Source organism: Amblyomma mixtum, chromosome 8, assembly GCF_055824585.1.
Source record: "Amblyomma mixtum isolate Tamu chromosome 8, ASM5582458v1, whole genome shotgun sequence".
In the NCBI taxonomy this organism is placed as follows: Eukaryota; Metazoa; Arthropoda; class Arachnida; order Ixodida; family Ixodidae; genus Amblyomma; species Amblyomma mixtum.
In genome coordinates this window covers 53,796,188-53,812,646 of record NC_143019.1, presented here as the reverse complement: position 1 = coordinate 53,812,646, position 16,459 = coordinate 53,796,188, and the positions used below count along the sequence as shown (strand labels likewise).

The 16,459-nt window shown below is 47.4% G+C and overlaps 1 protein-coding gene across 2 annotated transcripts in view; it reads left to right on the top strand.

The window, feature by feature from the left end:
- The first annotated feature begins 2,847 nt into the window (after positions 1–2,847).
- The window catches only part of smg (sterile alpha motif domain containing protein 4 smaug), a 171,850-nt gene continuing 158,238 nt past the window's right edge, over positions 2,848–16,459 (top strand). The window contains exon 1 of one of the 2 annotated variants that reach the window (XM_089558066.1): positions 2,848–3,003. The gene's annotated coding sequence lies outside the window, so the exon portion shown is untranslated. Of the gene's footprint in view, positions 3,004–3,153; positions 3,318–16,459 lie in introns of those variants that run through there. The other variant, XM_089558067.1, reaches the window with a different exon arrangement.

The window sequence follows — 16,459 nt, the reverse complement described above, 5'->3', positions numbered from 1 at the left end:
TGCATGTCTATCCTTGTAAGCTTCATCTCTCGTTTGGCGGCAGCGCTGTGTGTGTCTTTTCTATCTGTGTCCCTGTCTTTTGCGCTGTTTTAAAGAATCATGGTTCACCAACTATAGCCTGCATGTCTATCCTTGTAAGCTTCATCTCTCGTTTGGCGGCAGCGCTGTGAGTGTCTTTTCTATCTGTGTCCCTGTCTTTTGCGCTGTTTTAAAGAATCATGGTTCACCAACTATAGCCTGCATGTCTATCCTTGTAAGCTTCATCTCTCGTTTGGCGGCAGCGCTGTGTGTGTCTTTTCTATCTGTGTCCCTGTCTTTTGCGCTGTTTTAAAGAATCATGGTTCACCAACTATAGCCTGCATGTCTATCCTTGTAAGCTTCATCTCTCGTTTGGCGGCAGCGCTGTGTGTGTCTTTTCTATCTGTGTCCCTGTCTTTTGCGCTGTTTTAAAGAATCATGGTTCACCAACTATAGCCTGCATGTCTATCCTTGTAAGCTTCATCTCTCGTTTGGCGGCAGCGCTGTGTGTGTCTTTTCTATCTGTGTCCCTGTCTTTTGCGCTGTTTTAAAGAATCATGGTTCACCAACTATAGCCTGCATGTCTATCCTTGTAAGCTTCATCTCTCGTTTGGCGGCAGCGCTGTGTGTGTCTTTTCTATCTGTGTCCCTGTCTTTTGCGCTGTTTTAAAGAATCATGGTTCACCAACTATAGCCTGCATGTCTATCCTTGTAAGCTTCATCTCTCGTTTGGCGGCAGCGCTGTGAGTGTCTTTTCTATCTGTGTCCCTGTCTTTTGCGCTGTTTTAAAGAATCAGACTATTATGTCCTCTAACTTTTGGGGGCTAATGACAATAACATGTAATCAATCTACAGTCGGATACAACTGAAGAATGAAGCGGCTTTTTCCCTTCAAATGACCCCCTTTCAGTCAATGGCGTCCCCTATGCATTGTCAAGCTAGCATGTTCATGAGAATCGGCCGACGCCATTGGCTGGAAGGGGGGGGGGGGGTCCTTTGACGGGGAAAAGCCGCTTCGTTCTTATTAAGCGTTGCCGCTTGTTGTAGTATTCAAGAAGAAATTTTTCGAATGCAGGAGACGTTAGTCTAGGAACTAGTCATCGTCCAGGATATCCGCGTGAACCTATTAACGTTAGACATGCTCAACAAGGTGGACTGTCGGTGCTACGCCGAGACGTCTCAGGGCGATGAAAGCTGGTAGCAAGTCGCAAGCTACCAGCGTGAACGTCAAACATTTGAAGTTAACACCCAGTGGGCAATAAACTCCCATGGATGTCCTGCGGACGTTCTGGATGTTCATGGGACATCTAAAGGAGTTTATATGACCATTGGGCACCGGCCTGAAACGGCTTTTTGATGAGCTCTGGCCTGTACAGGCGCGGCCATAAGTAAACGGAGCACGCTATTGCGTTCAAAGTACAATCACGCTTTCTCCATTGGTAATGAAGAAGTGTTGTTTGTCTGCAAGAAAGCCCACCAACCTCCGCTACCAGCATGCGCGTACCACTGCTGGAAATTTCAATTAGGTGACGCGTGAAAAATATTCGAAGAGAGTTGCGTGCTCCGTTTACTTTTGTCCGCGCCTGTACATATGCTATTGTGTAAATAGAATACTTCTATATAGCACCTCAACCCCCCCCCCCCCCCCCTCTCAATTCCGGCTGTTACCTTTTTCATTCCATTAATCCAGCCTGTCTGCTATCACTCTGTTTCCGCTGCCCCAGCTCAGGTGCTTCCAGCAGCGATGGCAGATGCCGGGGCTAGCAAAAATCTTTTCCCTCCTTTTAATTAGTATTTTAACAAACCACCGCTACTACCGTGAGCTCTGGATGCGGAACACGGACGAACGCTCTTGAAAGATACAGCTTCCAAGTATACTGCGCACACAAAAAAAGAGGACGTGAAGGTACACACAACAAGCGCATGCTCGCGACTGAGTTCATATGAAAGGAAACACATCTTATATGCCTTCAAGCGTCATATCTCGGACCATGCGCAGTTCAGATATCTGCCTTCTTTACGACGTGCAGCTCCACGGTGGGCAGGCGGCAGCTTCGTCGAATTTGGCAACGGTGGGCAGTTTGATCGCAATCTGATGTGCTGATTGCCGCCTTCCACGGTGAGCAGGTTGTTAAGACGTCACAAGGTCACGTGCCGGATAATCAGAAAATTGCGAGGAATTTCAAATTTCGCGGTGGTCTGTGAATTGTACACCAGGGTCACGTGACTGTCACGTCACCAGGAAATTTCGTTACGCAGAAGCTGGAAATTTTTTGTAAGATAGCCTAAATGCCATGGCATTAAAAGAAAAGCACACGAACTTTTAAAATCTAGGGTGTAGAATGCGGCAGTTGGGCTATGGAACGAGCGCGCGCGCCGTCCACATTTTATTTCGCCGCGGAAACTTCGCTACACGACCCCCAGGAAACAAGCAGTATTTCGAGTTCATAGCCCCACTGTGGCGTGGGACAGGTCGTCGGCGCTTCCGCTGACGCTGGACGCCAGCGTTCGAACAATGCTCAGCGCCAGCCGCATTTTGTGGGCGTCAGCTCGAGCAGCTGCAAAGGTTGCAGCCGCCGCAGCCAGCGCCGACCCGCAAACAGCTGTCGTGCCGCCGTTCAAATCCGCCTTCCGTTTGGCGCGCGATGACGCAGGCTCGACGCCAGGCACATTTCTAGCTGTTTCTCTGGTGGACGCCGCGTTCGAGGCACGGCACGTATTTTAGAAACCACATAATGACCTGTAAATTACGGGTAAACAGAAATTGTTCGAAAAGGTTTAAAAAAATACGCGTGTAACGTCACGAATAACGATGACGTACTTTGTAAACAACTTCCTGTGACGTGCTCGCACCACGACATGAGTGGAGCATGTGGGTGCTCGCTGAAAAGTGATACTTTGGTGTTAATCCCAAAAAGGCTACAAAGTAGCCTTTCGTCAAGGCGATGACATGTTCGTGATCGCGAAAGACGCAGCGGAGCAAAAGTAAGTGCGCCTTTCGATTCACTTTCGCCTTCGAGGCGAAGTTTTCCTGTTGAATCGGGTGACCTATTTTTCCACTGCCATTAGGCCTATCGCACCGTAACGTGTGTGTGTGTATGTGCGCGCGCGCGCGCGCGACGTGCGTGTGTGTCCGCGGCCGAGCATCTGTGTGATCCGTCTCGAGAGCGTCTTGCGTGTTAAGCCTAATCTTTAGCCCCATTCCGCGGTGTTAGACGCGTAATGAACCTGTTCCCGTTGCTCCCCGGAGCATCACCATACTCGTACCAACGGAAGGGAGTTGTAGACCGCGCCGCCGGGTGAGTCACGAAGTGTCGCTTTCCCGTGTGCAAAGAGAGCGAGCGAGCACGGGTCTCGCAGCTGAAATCGGTCTCGCTCTAGCGCGTGCTTTCTTCGCCTTCCGGCACTGATTACCCGCGTTTTCTTCCCCTTTTGAGAGAGTCCGAGCGTTCCTTCGCATGATTCGGAGCATGTCTGGTGCCTTTCGGACCAAGTCCGGCGCTCGCGCCAGTCTCTACAAGAGCACCGCATGGCAGCGAGCGGGAATGTAAACAGTTGGCTTTTGCGACAACTTTCGGCGTGCGGGTGGCGATTTTTCGCTGAATTTTGACTCGAAAGGGCAAGATTGAGTTTCGCGGATAGCTCGCCGAACTCCACGCGTAAAAAACCGTTTGATCAGCACCGGCGTTTTTGAGTTGCCTAGCCTGCTATGATTGACGCGTCCGTTAGTCTGTATCGGTGGTGGTGTGTCACGAGATATTAGTTTACGAACGCCGATTTGACGCTTTCTTGCCGAAACACAGGTTGTATGGCGCCTTTTTGTTTACCGATGGGCCGACAGTGACGCTGTGACAGGAGCATTGGTTAGCAGTTTGCCCCGGCCTTACTTCCGTATGTGGCAGAGACGGTGAAACACGAGTCGACGGTGGTTTGTTGTCGTGTCGGTTGTCTGCGTCATGTGTTCCGCGAACACATGTGTGTGAGCGGGCGTTGATAATCCTTAACCGGTGTTATTGATCCAGCTGTTCCAAGTAAAGATGTGCTGCCGAGCTTTTATCCCTTGGGTATGGTAAAGCGGATACTTGCGATGTGTTGACGAAATCCTCCTCTGGATACAAATTTGTTAATGTAATGTTTTTATGACTGTAATTCAGTTGCCTAACGGTAATAATCACAGCTTTCAGCAAGTTTGGGAGCAGTTTCGGCCGTTAAAACTCAAATTGGCTCGTTGTAGTACTGACTGAAAATTGCTTTATGGCTCTTATTTTACAATTCTTGCACCGTTATTCAATTCCCGTCAGTTGGAGCAGTAATATTCTTTGTAGAGACATAATGTTTGTGGGATTGAAGTCTACAAGTCCTTAGTCTTTTAAACTGAGGCCGTTGACCTGTTGGTATAAACCCGAGTGCAATAAAATCCCTAGGAAGTTGAAGTTTTTTTAGCATATTGAATTCTGTTTTGCCTAAGCAGTAATGTGTTTATCATTATATGTTGATTTGAATATTGTATTGATATTCAAATTAGTCATGAATTGTTGTTGAGTGAAGAAAGCACAACCTCCTTTGATGTTTGACTGCAACGGGGATGCATACTGTTGAAATTCATGTTGAGGTGCTTTCTTGCTTTTCAGGCATTGTTATCATATGCTTATAATGGCTTCTTTCATTTCTTACCTGTACATGATCTCGCACAGAACTGCGTGACGGCATTGGATGTGAGTTGTATGGCTTGTAACCTGTGTATTGGTCTCGACAGAGGTGCTCGCCCGAGGCCCTGAGCTTCGTTATGGTGAATTGCGCTCGCCGACACAAAATAATGTTTCACATCTCGCGGCTGGTTGTAGTATGCATGCATGATAAGCAAAAAAGGCTACATGCGCTGTGTCACTCGAATGCATGCATTTCACGCTCAGTCTAAGGCAAGCACGTCTTCTCTTGTATTGACGCAAACTGTACATCGCGCAGCTCAATTTGAATTGCACGTTGATGGTACAGAATGCGTTTGCTCACTCACCGAAACTGTTGTGTGGTTTCTGCACAAGAAAGTTACTCAGCTGTGATTAACTTCAGTTTCTTCGTAAATTTTCTGCCTGAACTTGAGCTACATGCTCATACGTTGTGGCATTCAGCCACTTAATTTAGTATGTGACGTCGTGGTGCTAAATTTTTAAACGATGGCAGCCAAATTGCCTTTTCAGTTAACTGTTCTCACTGCATTTGCATTAACGGTGGTGTAGGTTGCATTTGGATGATGCATACAGTGTGGTCGAGCCACGGGAGTTATTTATCATGCGCTCTAAGCATCTGCGGGTTAAGCCGCATAGAGAATAGTGAGAGCTACGAGTGGAGTGTAAGAAGGCTCACGTCAGTGAATGCTAAATCGCATTGTCGAGAGAATTTCGTAAAAAAAATCTGGACTTACTGGCAAGAAATGCGTATCTGCGGTGGTTGGGCAAAGCTTGCGTGGGGACTGGTTCGTAGTCCGCAGCTAATGAAAACTTGAAAATGATTGGATGCTAAAGCTAAGCAGCTAAAAAAATGAAGCTTATACGACAAGTGCTCTTTGTGAGAAATTAAGCTCAGACTTGAGCTGTCAGAATAAACAGTTGTGAGTGAATGTTCACTTTATTTGCATTTATTTCTTTTGCTGTTTTCTTTACGTGTCCAGTCACTCTGTCTTCAGTGCGGTATTTTTCGCCAGCTTCAGGGATCATCATTATCAGTTCCGGAAAATTGTATTGTTGTTGTTAGTGGCTATTTATTAATGAAAATATAATTATAGCAATGGACGCAGAAGATGTTGCTAGCTATCTTCCATCTAAACCTGAAGCACCTGAGCTGCGGCTAGCGGGAATAAAAGGACAGGGAGAAAAAAGAAAGGGGGAGAGATAGTAAGAAAAGACCAAGTGGCACACTTTGCTGTAAAACATCACCATCTAAATGGTTTCTCTTAGCTACAAGGGTATGGAAGATGCTGCTTAGGGAGGAATAGATAGATCACTATATGTCATATGTTTGGCTCCCACTGGTAGCATGTTTTCTACTTAGTAAAATTATCTCCTGTAAAAAATGTTTCTCTCTGTGGCCATGAAAACACTGTATTAGGAATATTTTCTGTGCCTCTCTGGGGTTCAAAGACTGTTGACATTTTTTATATGCATCCTCTGGTCAACGAGCATACAGCTTTGTACTTGTTGATTGATGCCTGTGGCATTTAATCGCCTGTATGAGACCTCGACACCACTTGTATTTTTCGGTTTATTGGGGGTTAACGTCCCAAAGTGAGTCAGGCTATGAGGGATGCCGTGATGGAGGGCTCCTTAAATTTCGACCACCTGGGGTTCTTTAACGTGCCCTGACATCGTATAGTATAGGGCCTCTAGAATTTCGCCTCAATCGAAATTCAGCCACTGTGGCCGGAATCGAACCCGCGACTTTCGGGTCAGCACTCGAGTGCCGTAACCACTGAGCCACCGTGGCGGGGCACTTGTATGTTGTTTCAATTGTTAGGATGATGCAAATGTGTAAACTGCTCTGTTTGGATGACTTGTGTCCTGGGCATCTTTTGTATTCATTTCGCACCTTTCTTAATATCTACTGCAATCCGTGACCTCTGACATTTATTTACGAATGAGCTTCAGAAAAGTGGGAGCACACTGCCATGTTTCGGTGACTGCAGGAATATTTGGCACACTGGTTACAGAGAATAAGAAGTTGTGAAATGGCACAGTGCATTGGTTTTAATAGTGTAGCAAAAGTTCACGCTGCTTGTAGGGAAAGGGAAGCTACTTGGTAGGGTTAGTTCAGTGGCATGAGTGTTGAGCTGTTAAGGTTGTATTCTGAGTCCTAGCAACCCGTAGTAACATATGCCTTGACCAGTACAAATAAGTTAGTTTCAGGACTGCTTTATTTGATAAGTCAGGGTAGCTGGATATGCCTGAGTGGCTTGTCTATAGATGATTTTCTTTTGCTGTTTTGGTCCCTTGTGAGCTTGATTTGTTACTGTGATGGTTTTCGCCGGTGTGGTATAGTTCTCCTCGGAGGGTGTGGGCCAGGTCACGTGTCATGCGGCTAAATACTCGGGCTTGGTTTCTGCATTATGCGTGACTCAGCTGTGATTTCAACTTGTATAGTATGATGTACACGTGGCCTGAGGTGCGGCCTTAGTTGTTGTTAGTCTTTGTTTTCCGAAACAATTTTTGTTCCTCTTAATTAGAGGCCTGCAAGTTTCCTTGGAGAGCTTTATTACTTCACGTAGCTGAATTCCTTGAAATATTGCATTTTAATCAGCCCTTGAACTTTAAATGCAGGAGGTCGATTCGAAATTGTAGAAATTAGCATTTTTTGTCATTTCGTTCACCTGAATATATTAGCCTTTTTAACCCAATTTCTTTGATCGATAGCTTAGTCATTTTCCTGGCTTTTTACCGCATTAAAGCAAATGCAGAAGGACATAGGTTTGGTTTGGAATTGATAACTAGGAAATGTGCTCCGTCTTCGTGGTGCTGATCTTGGGAAGTGTTAATTGTTCAACTCGTTTATACTACAGATTATTTGCATTACTGGTAGCAGGGCTACTGACCTCTATTGGTTTTGTAGCCTTGTTAGTCTTGGCTCTGTGAAGCTAGCTACAGCTTAAAGAGAGCACATAGTGAAATAGTATATGAGAGACAGTGATGTCTCACATGCATGCCGTCTTGCCTTCGAAGTGGGCCCTGGTTGCCTGATTGCACCGATTCCACAGTCCCAATTTCTTCTTCCTTGCCTTTGGTACTGTTTCGGACTTTTTGTTTTTGATCGTGCAGCTATTTTGTCAGTGTACCAGAATTTGCCAGCCGTAAGCCACTTTGACGCATGCTTTAAGCAAAGTGCTAAAGGGCATAGGGACAATACCCGGTAACTTTAACTGTTGTTCGCTGTTGTGTTCAGGAATGTTGTGCATGGAATATGGCTTTGGAACATTTTCAGGGGCATCTAGGGAAAGTACATTTGGACAGAACTGTGGTAGTTTAACTGCATGCTGCAAGTGGAATATGAATGTTAGCTGAACACGCCTAGTTGCATTCCTGTTATTTATTTCTTGTACACCTCAAATGCCCCTGAATAGGGGTATTACATGAGGGGAAACAATACAAAAAATGAGTCTGGAATGAATGACATGGGGTTTAAAACAACATTTTCAATGGCTTTTTTAAAATGGACGGGGCTGGTGTGGAGTGCGGCATCGGCAGGCAGGCCATTCCAGTCTACTGCAGTCTGGGAAAAGAAGGAATGAAGGTGCGCAGTGGTGCGTGCGCGGGGGGGATAAACGGCTTTGCTGTGACTGGTGCGAGGAGACACTTGATGAGCTGGTTTTAGATCGGCAAGGGGTTTTAGATCTGCATGTGCATGATAACGTCCTCGCTACCAAATACAGTTTATCCCGAATTGTATTCAGCCTGCAGTCTGAGGGGTAGGGTTGTTCAGGCTGTTCACTCTCACTAGATGAGACCAGGGACAATTTTTTTTTGTTGTCATGTTCTCCCTTTGTCCATTGCCTGTGCATGCTATTCCTTTTCAAGACATCAGGCCAACTAGCTTAATCAGCCATTTTCATTATCAAGCACGTGTTTTTCTTGCCCCTAATAAGCTTTTATGGCTTAAAGAGACTTACTCTATGATACTCTGGAAAAGCAGAAGAAACTACTAATTGCTTGCTAGTCTGGCTTCTGACCTGTGTCAGAAGTGTTGAATTTTAAGCTGCATATACCCCAAACATCGTAACGTTCCTAATTTGTATCTGTTGTTGGAACAGAGCCTTGGTAGAAATGGGATAAGGGGAAGTCGCAATTATTTTCTAGCTTTGCTAATAGTTGAGGTTTTCCCTCGATGATCTCTGCCAGTACTAAAATGTGCCTTAGTAAAACATTGCTTTTTTTTTGATATTGAGCCGACATATCAGCTTTGTGCAGTAGCGCATTTGCCGTGTTCTTTCTCATAAATAATTTGGTGTAGTTAATTCCCTTCAATATGACTCCTCACAGTGAATGGCTTTTTGGACTAGTTGCGTTTCTGAGATTTTTAGGCTTGCTTCTTTTGTTTACTGAACTGCTTGTTATTCAGGCAGCGTTCCTGTACTACTTTTGGGTTGTTGAGGCATCAGGTACGTTGGTGATTGTGGTATTGGGTGGAGTTTTGCAGTGAAGATTTGGTCAGCTTTTGTGAATCCGACTAAAGAACACTTCTCAGTTGGGCCTTTAGGGCCAGAAAATCATCACCATCGTCATCATTTATGTACCCTTGGGGTTAAATGGGGCATTACATAAGTGGGGAACACAACTGATGATCCCAGGGCACAATAATTAAAACGCACCAGTTTAAATATGAATAGCATATATGAGTAAAATGCAGTTGTGCGTATTGAAATGACATATCGTAAGAAATTCTTTAGAATAAACAAAGAAGCAAGTAATTAAGTCAATATGCGGACATGGAACAGGAGCTTCTGCCAAATAAGATCTGTTTGATAATGGCTTTTTGATAAGATCTGTTTGGCAGATGGTTGTTTGATAATTTTATGTAGTCTGAGTCCAGATATGATGTGGAAGTTCGTTGTGTTGGTGGTTTTGGATGCCTCCCTTCTTTACCTGTACGCGCTTCCTTTGAGTATAAGATGAGGAACCGCCTCATAAGCAAAGATGAGAGACGTGTATGTGTTCGAAAGACAAGCTGTTATCCACTCTAGAGAGTGCTGACAAGGATGCATGAATTGTTAAATCGTTCAGCATTCTAAGAAGGATTCTTGATTATACTAAATTGCACTTCTTCACTGTTTTGTTGGCCGTGAATCTATACTGGCTGCCTGTGCTGTGTGTGGCCGTTTACTTATTGACGGTACTGTATGTGGCCCTCATTTCTTCATTGTCCGTTAAGCATCTTGGTTTTCCTGCTCGAGCGGAGTTTGCGTCACGGAGCGTTTGGAGCTCCTGTGCAGGCGGATGCGTCTTTTTGGCCATTGTCCATTGTCTCTCCCCTTGAAAGGTTGCACACGTGTGCTGTTTGCCCCTGCCCTCCCGTGTGTGCCTGGCCGGCCCAAGCATGGCTAAGGATCCTTGTAGCTGCCTTTCGAACGGCATTCGAAACTTTATGGCGAGACGCGGATGCATGCAGCTGTGTGCCCCCCTCTGCCTTGCTTTGCCTAACTCATTGTCTGGTCAGCAGTAAGGGATTGTGCACCTGGGCTCGGTTGTGCATTGTAGATCGGCATACTGCCCCTGTCCTTTCTCGGCTGTAATGGCTTTCTGAAGGCGCCTTTGCTTGCTGTTGTGCGTTCGTGCGTGAGGGAGAACATCTTGTGCTTCGAACAAGCTGCGTGCTCGGTTACAAGTACTAGATTTGACCTCTGAGCAGTCTCGTGATATGAGCGGCAGAACTCTTGGTGGCCTCCATGTTTTTCAAAATTCAATGCGTTGATTGGTTAGAAACTTGGAAATCAGCAGATTGTTGCGCCCCCTGGTTACTGTAAAATGGAATACTCAGTATGGTCATATTGGCTGAGGCAAGGGGTCACAGGCAACGCATCACTATTAAAAGCCTCTGGAAATAGGGTGCAGGTATGCCAAGCATTTGAGGTGTAGCTTTGAAACTGGCATGTTTTTAACTGATGCGCCCTGTTTATAACTGTAGCATTGATACTTGGCAGCGGGGGTGGGGTTTGTTCTCATGGCCTTATGCCTATCATGGCGATAATAATCGAAGGTGTAGAGCTGCTGACTCTTCACTGGCGTTGGCTTGAATGCAGCCTGTTGCTCCCCTGCCTCATTTCATTGTTACATGAGCAAAGCGAGCATGTTACATGAGCAAAGCGAGCATGTTTTTAGTTGTACTGTTCAGCTGGTCTTTACTTATTTATGGCATGATTAGTGCGTGCTGACAAGCTCGAAATTAGTTTTGGCATGTCACCAGAAAGTGGAGTCATGCTTATGTGTGCATCAGCTTTGAGATATTCTATTTGGCATTGATGTCATTGGTTGTGTGTGGATGATCTGTTTCTTAGTGTAACCATATCTGTCGTATTTGAAAGTAGCCCCTCTGTGGTCGAAGTCAGGGGGTTTGGGAAGGTAAAGTGAGACATGGTAAAGTTCTGGTCAGTCATTATTCCCTCCCCTTTTTTTTTTGCATTCGCAAAGGCAGAGTTCCTGCCATGTGCAGAATTTCCTCACAAATTAGTTGTGTATACCTGCATCTCGTACTTTTTTTTGCCATTGGTTTTGTTGTAGACCTCTGGGAAGATTGTGTAAGGTTGAGATGCCAGAAAAAAAAAAAATGGAGAGTCCATATTGTTTCTGGCTATCAGAACATCATAATGCATTGTATTTCCACCCCAGCTTCCTAGGAAGGAAAAGAAAAAATTAAAGGGGCACATAAGCTCCGCCTTAAGGGTATGACGCGATAGCGTTATGGGTTAATTCCCATATATGTGCAGAATTGGTCATTCTCCACTTCACATTCATATATAGATCCTTGGGAGTCCTCATACCACTCTTCTTGCAGTGGCGCAGCGGCTAAGCGATGCGCCACTGCCACGTGATGGTAGGTGCTGCTATCGGTGGTGCTTGTGCGACCCGTATTGCCCTTCACGAGAAACCTCTCGCGGCCGGTTGTGTAGGCAGGTTGTGATGACTCCACAAGGTCACGTGACCTAGACGGCCTACCTTCTTCCTAGGTTGCTTCTGTGGGGATTTTTCGTGGATTTTTTTGCTCACGGTCAATGCCGACAGCGGATTTTCTGAGACACGAGCTTCTTAGCGCTATCACATTAGTATATGTCTAATGAAATTAACTAAGTACATGCAAGTGATGAGCAACGTCATGAGGCAGGCAGGTGGGAGTCTACCTTGAGAGTTTCTCTGTCTCGTGCAAGACCGTCGTTTTAACTCAGTCGTTCCCCTTTGAATCGCCCCCACCTTTCTGCAGTGCAAGGTTGTAAAACGGTACCTTGTAAATTGTTAACCCTACTTACCTTTGTTTCTTCACTCTCTCTTTTCTTTGTCGTGAAATTTGGCAGTTTGTGCTGTACCCTTTATGGCCCCACTTCTCGCATCTGTAATTGCATCCTCTAGTTACCTACCTACATATTATACCTACATATTGCAAATGTTCTACCACATTTACATACGCTGTTCTCTCTGTGCGAGGCTGTGTAGACACTAGATGGACGTGGCCCCAAAAAAAGTGATCCTGTATTGTGTCATACCAAGGGTGACATAATGTAGCCTAGGAAGAGAAGGGGGGAGGAGATTGGGAAAGTGGGAAGTGTACAAGTGAGGTTAAGTTCTCCGTGTATAAGGGCGGCCAGGTCTGCCGAAAGATCGAGGTTCACTATGTAGGTCATTGGGAGCGGCCTTTGTTGCACAGTGGGCATAACCCAGATTTTAGATTTCGCTTTTAATTTGTGACCTTTCCCTTTTTATCAGGTCGACGTAGCTTCCTGGCCACAGCGGCCAAGTTTTCCACCGTGTTATTCACACATAAAAAAAAAAAAAACCTACCGTGCAAAGCCTTTTCAAATTTTTGAGATGCTGTTTTGTATTTCATCTGGTTCGCGCTGCACCACCTCATTGTCAGCTACATCGCGGATGATGATGATGATGGCGGTGTTGGGGCCAGAAGTCAGCACGTGTTCGTTCCAACCGCACGTCTCGTCACCCTTTACCGGATCGCTGGAACCGTAGAGCCAGCAAGCAGCCTCTTGCAGCCGTGCTGTGGGCAGCAGTGAAGCGAGGACTGTCAGTGTCGTACCATTCATTTTACAAGCTCACCCCGCGCTCCTCGTTTCGTTTTTCTTTCCTCCTCCTCCTCTCTCCTAGCGGTGTAGTATCCGCGAGCAGCGAAAGAGGGAAGGTATAGGCATGTAGGCCCGCTTTGTTTCTTTGCTCTGGTTCCCGCGCACCAGTGGCCAGTGGGTTTGTTGCGCCGCGTAGTCCGCGGCGCAGCACTTCGAAGCGGCGGCCGGCCGCGCCGTGGAAGAGGGTGAGACGGACGCACGGAGGTCGTTGCTCCTTTGGCGCGGCTGCCGCCGCAGCTACGGCTAGCCGGGCGACTAACTACACACACACATATACGCGCGCGCGCGCGTTGTGTAGCTGGCGTGTCTAATAAACGATCGGCAAAAAAAGAAAAAAGCGAGGCAGCGAGCGGGACGGAGACCTGCCACGCTTTTTACTTGCGCTGTCTCTTCAGCTGCTGCAGCTGAAGAGAGAAAGCCTGGCGAGGTAGGGCAAAGGGGTTGTAATTAGGTCTGAGCGAGAAAAGAAAAAAAAAAAAAGCGGTGACCTCGTGCTTACCGTCGCCGCAACAATGCGCGTTGTCTTTCTCGGCCGCTGGCGTTGTGTAAACCGCTTCAGGAGCGGCGGCGGGGTTGGCGCCTTTGCGAAAATTTTCCGTGGGCAGCTACTGTCCGGTGGATTTTGTGTGCGGGGTTGACTCCCCCGCCCGCGCTGGAGGGCTTTGACAGGAATCTAGGCTGCTGCTGAGTAGGAGAATTCACGGGGTCGATTTCCGGGTCCGGCGGCCGCACCTCGACGAAGACGAAGTGCTCGAAGACATCCTTGCGCGCTCATATTTCGGCCTACTTTGAGGAATCTTACGGGGTGTTCGTAGTTAATCCTGAGCCACCGCCGCCCCGCTACGGCTTGCATGGAGGCGCGCTGCATTGTGGCGTGAAAATCCACAGTTAACCCTCGTTTCTTTTGTGCTTCCCTCTGGGTCACCCTTTAGACCTTGGTGTGTGTGGTACAGATGCTGCAAGAACGGCGCGCCCAAATGAGTGCGCCGTTTCGTGGCAGCGGGGGAGGCTTCGCGACCGTAGTTGTGCCGCCGCGGTGGCTCAGTGGTTATGGTACTCGGCTGCTGGCCCTAAGGACGCGGGTTCGATCCCGGCCGCGGCGGCTGGAATTTCTTTGGAGGAGAAATTCCAGAGGCCCGTGTGCTGTGCGATGTCAGTGCACGTTGAAGAGCCCCAGGTGGTCGAAATTTCCGGAGCCCTCCACTACGGCGTCTCTCATAGCCTTAGTCGCTTTGGGACGTTAAACCCCATAAACCAAACCAAACCAAACTGTAGTTGTGACGAAACGAGGAGGACAGTTGCTGATGATTGCTGTGTACCTTTTCTGGCAGGCAGCAATCACTGCCGTGTGAGATCTCAAGGTCTGGTCTGCCTCTTGACGGTTTTAGCTCAATATAGTCAACGTTGCTAGTTGGTCTCTGCGCGCAAGTATGGGAAAGGGCAGTGGGTTCTGGATTTTTAATAGCTTTAGAAACCCCACTGTGAGCACTTGCCGGTGTCGGAATATGTAAGGTTTGGTTTATTGGGATTTAACGGCCCAAAGCAACTCAGGCTATGAGGGACGCCGTAGTGAAGGGCTCCGGAAATTTCGGCTACCTGGGGTTCTTCAACGTGCACTGACATCGCACAGCACACGGGCCTCTAGAATTTCGCCTTCATCGAAATTCGGCCGCCGCGGCCGGGATCGAACCCGCGTCTTTCGGTTCAGCAGCCGAGCACCGTAACCACTGAGCCACCGAGGCGGGGCACAAATTTAGGCTGCTCTAGGCGATGGTCTGTCTCTTGACGGTTTTAGCTTAATATAGTCAACGTTGCTAACGCCCCTACTCTTGGCTAGTTGGACTCTGCGCGCGAGTATGGGAAAGAGCAGTGGGTTCTGGATTTTTAATGCTTTAACTTTAGAAACCCCACTGTGAGCGCTGGCCGGTGTCGGAGTATGTAAGGTATTGTACGCGGAAGAGCCACTTATCACGCCCCCCCCCCCCCCCCCCCTGCCAACTAAAATGTGACGAAAAAAAAAAAGACCGTACAAGGTCCACGCTCTTCCCCATTTAAAATGAACAGTTACGACCAGAACTGAGTTTCCTGCCTTCCTCATGGTACTCTTCTGCAAGTTCGCATGACGCCACATCTGACTATGTAGCTGGATGGCACCAAACAAACAAAAAAAAGTGGTGGCTTTCCGACTAGTGAGCAAGGTTCGCCCAGAAACTTCGCAGCCACAGAAATCGCTATGCAGTGCACAAGGGCTTCTAAAGCTAACGCACTGTAAACGCAGTGCAATTAAGCGCCCCGTAAATTTTTCTTTTCGCATCCTCCACTGAAGCGGACGGCCGCGGGAAAACAGACTAAACCGGGATTCATTGCGACGCGATGGTAGCGATGGCAGATTGGAACTATCGTTAATCGATTCCACGCTCACGCTACGAATGTCGTGTTGGTTTAAGATAAAAGTGCAGGAATGGCCTTGCGCAGTTTTCAACAATGGTATCAGCTTTTTGCTTAGTGCGGAGAACAAAATAATGCTGCGTATACTGGTTTTGTGGCAGTCGCGTGTTGTTGTAACGACTCTAGGCGATTCGGAGGCGAATCGCATGCTTCATCATACACCTGTCAAAGCTATGATAAGGTGCTTTCTTTCCTCTGGCTTCGTGTTTTTTTTTGTGCAGTAATTGTCAGTGCACTCCGATGCTTTTTGTTACGCGAAAGCGCGAAAGTCCGCGTGTCGCAGAAAAGTCGGTGTCTGCGTTGCCGTCGGCGTGACAGAAAAGCCAGGACTAGTAGATTATGCGAGGCTCCCATAGATGGCGCCAGCCGCACCAGCGGCGCATCGGACACTCCCTGAACCTCGGGCCCTGTGTCAGACTCGCTACCATTACGCCACGCAGACACGTTCATACGGTTTGGTTAAAGCGGGGCTCTATTAGTGTGTCTTGTGGTCTTTCACGTATAATGATTGTGAAAGAGGAAGCAGAGTCCGCGTCTGCGTCGTCAAGAGCAACCGCTGTAGCGTCAGACCCTGGAAGGCGGAGCTTAAGTGTCCACCAACTTTTTTTTTTTTACTAGTTTTGTCTGCGCATTCTCTCAGAAGACACTACCCAGTATGGAATGTATGCTGCGTTGCAGTTGAGGTAAAGCGCCAACAAAGCAAGCCCTCCTCGCGTGAACGCGACTTGGAACGTGAGAACAACTCCGTCCAATTATTATTAGTGGAAGCTGATACTGAGGCTCTCTCTGGCTGTGATGACGTTTGTCCGGCAGCAAAATACGCATTTGTCGGCTGGAAAATCGGACTTAAAACATCTTCCCACTGGTCTATTCAAACCGAGGTCTCTACCGAAAAGGACTCCGTGATCACCGTTTTGAAGTGTGTGGCGGTGTAGCGTAGCCTCCGGGATTCGGCCACAAAAATTGGTGTCGACGCCCGCATTTTAGTTGCAAAATCGGCCGGTGATGGCGGCACTTGCATTTCGTTTTTTTGGTGTTTTCTAGCTTATAAAATCGATGCAGGACAACATCTGTTTGTTTTCAGTGTCCCATTAAGAAATACAGCGGGTGGTCGAAATTAATCGGGAGCCCCTCTCTCCACTGCGGCGCCTTTTTCTTTTTTGACTC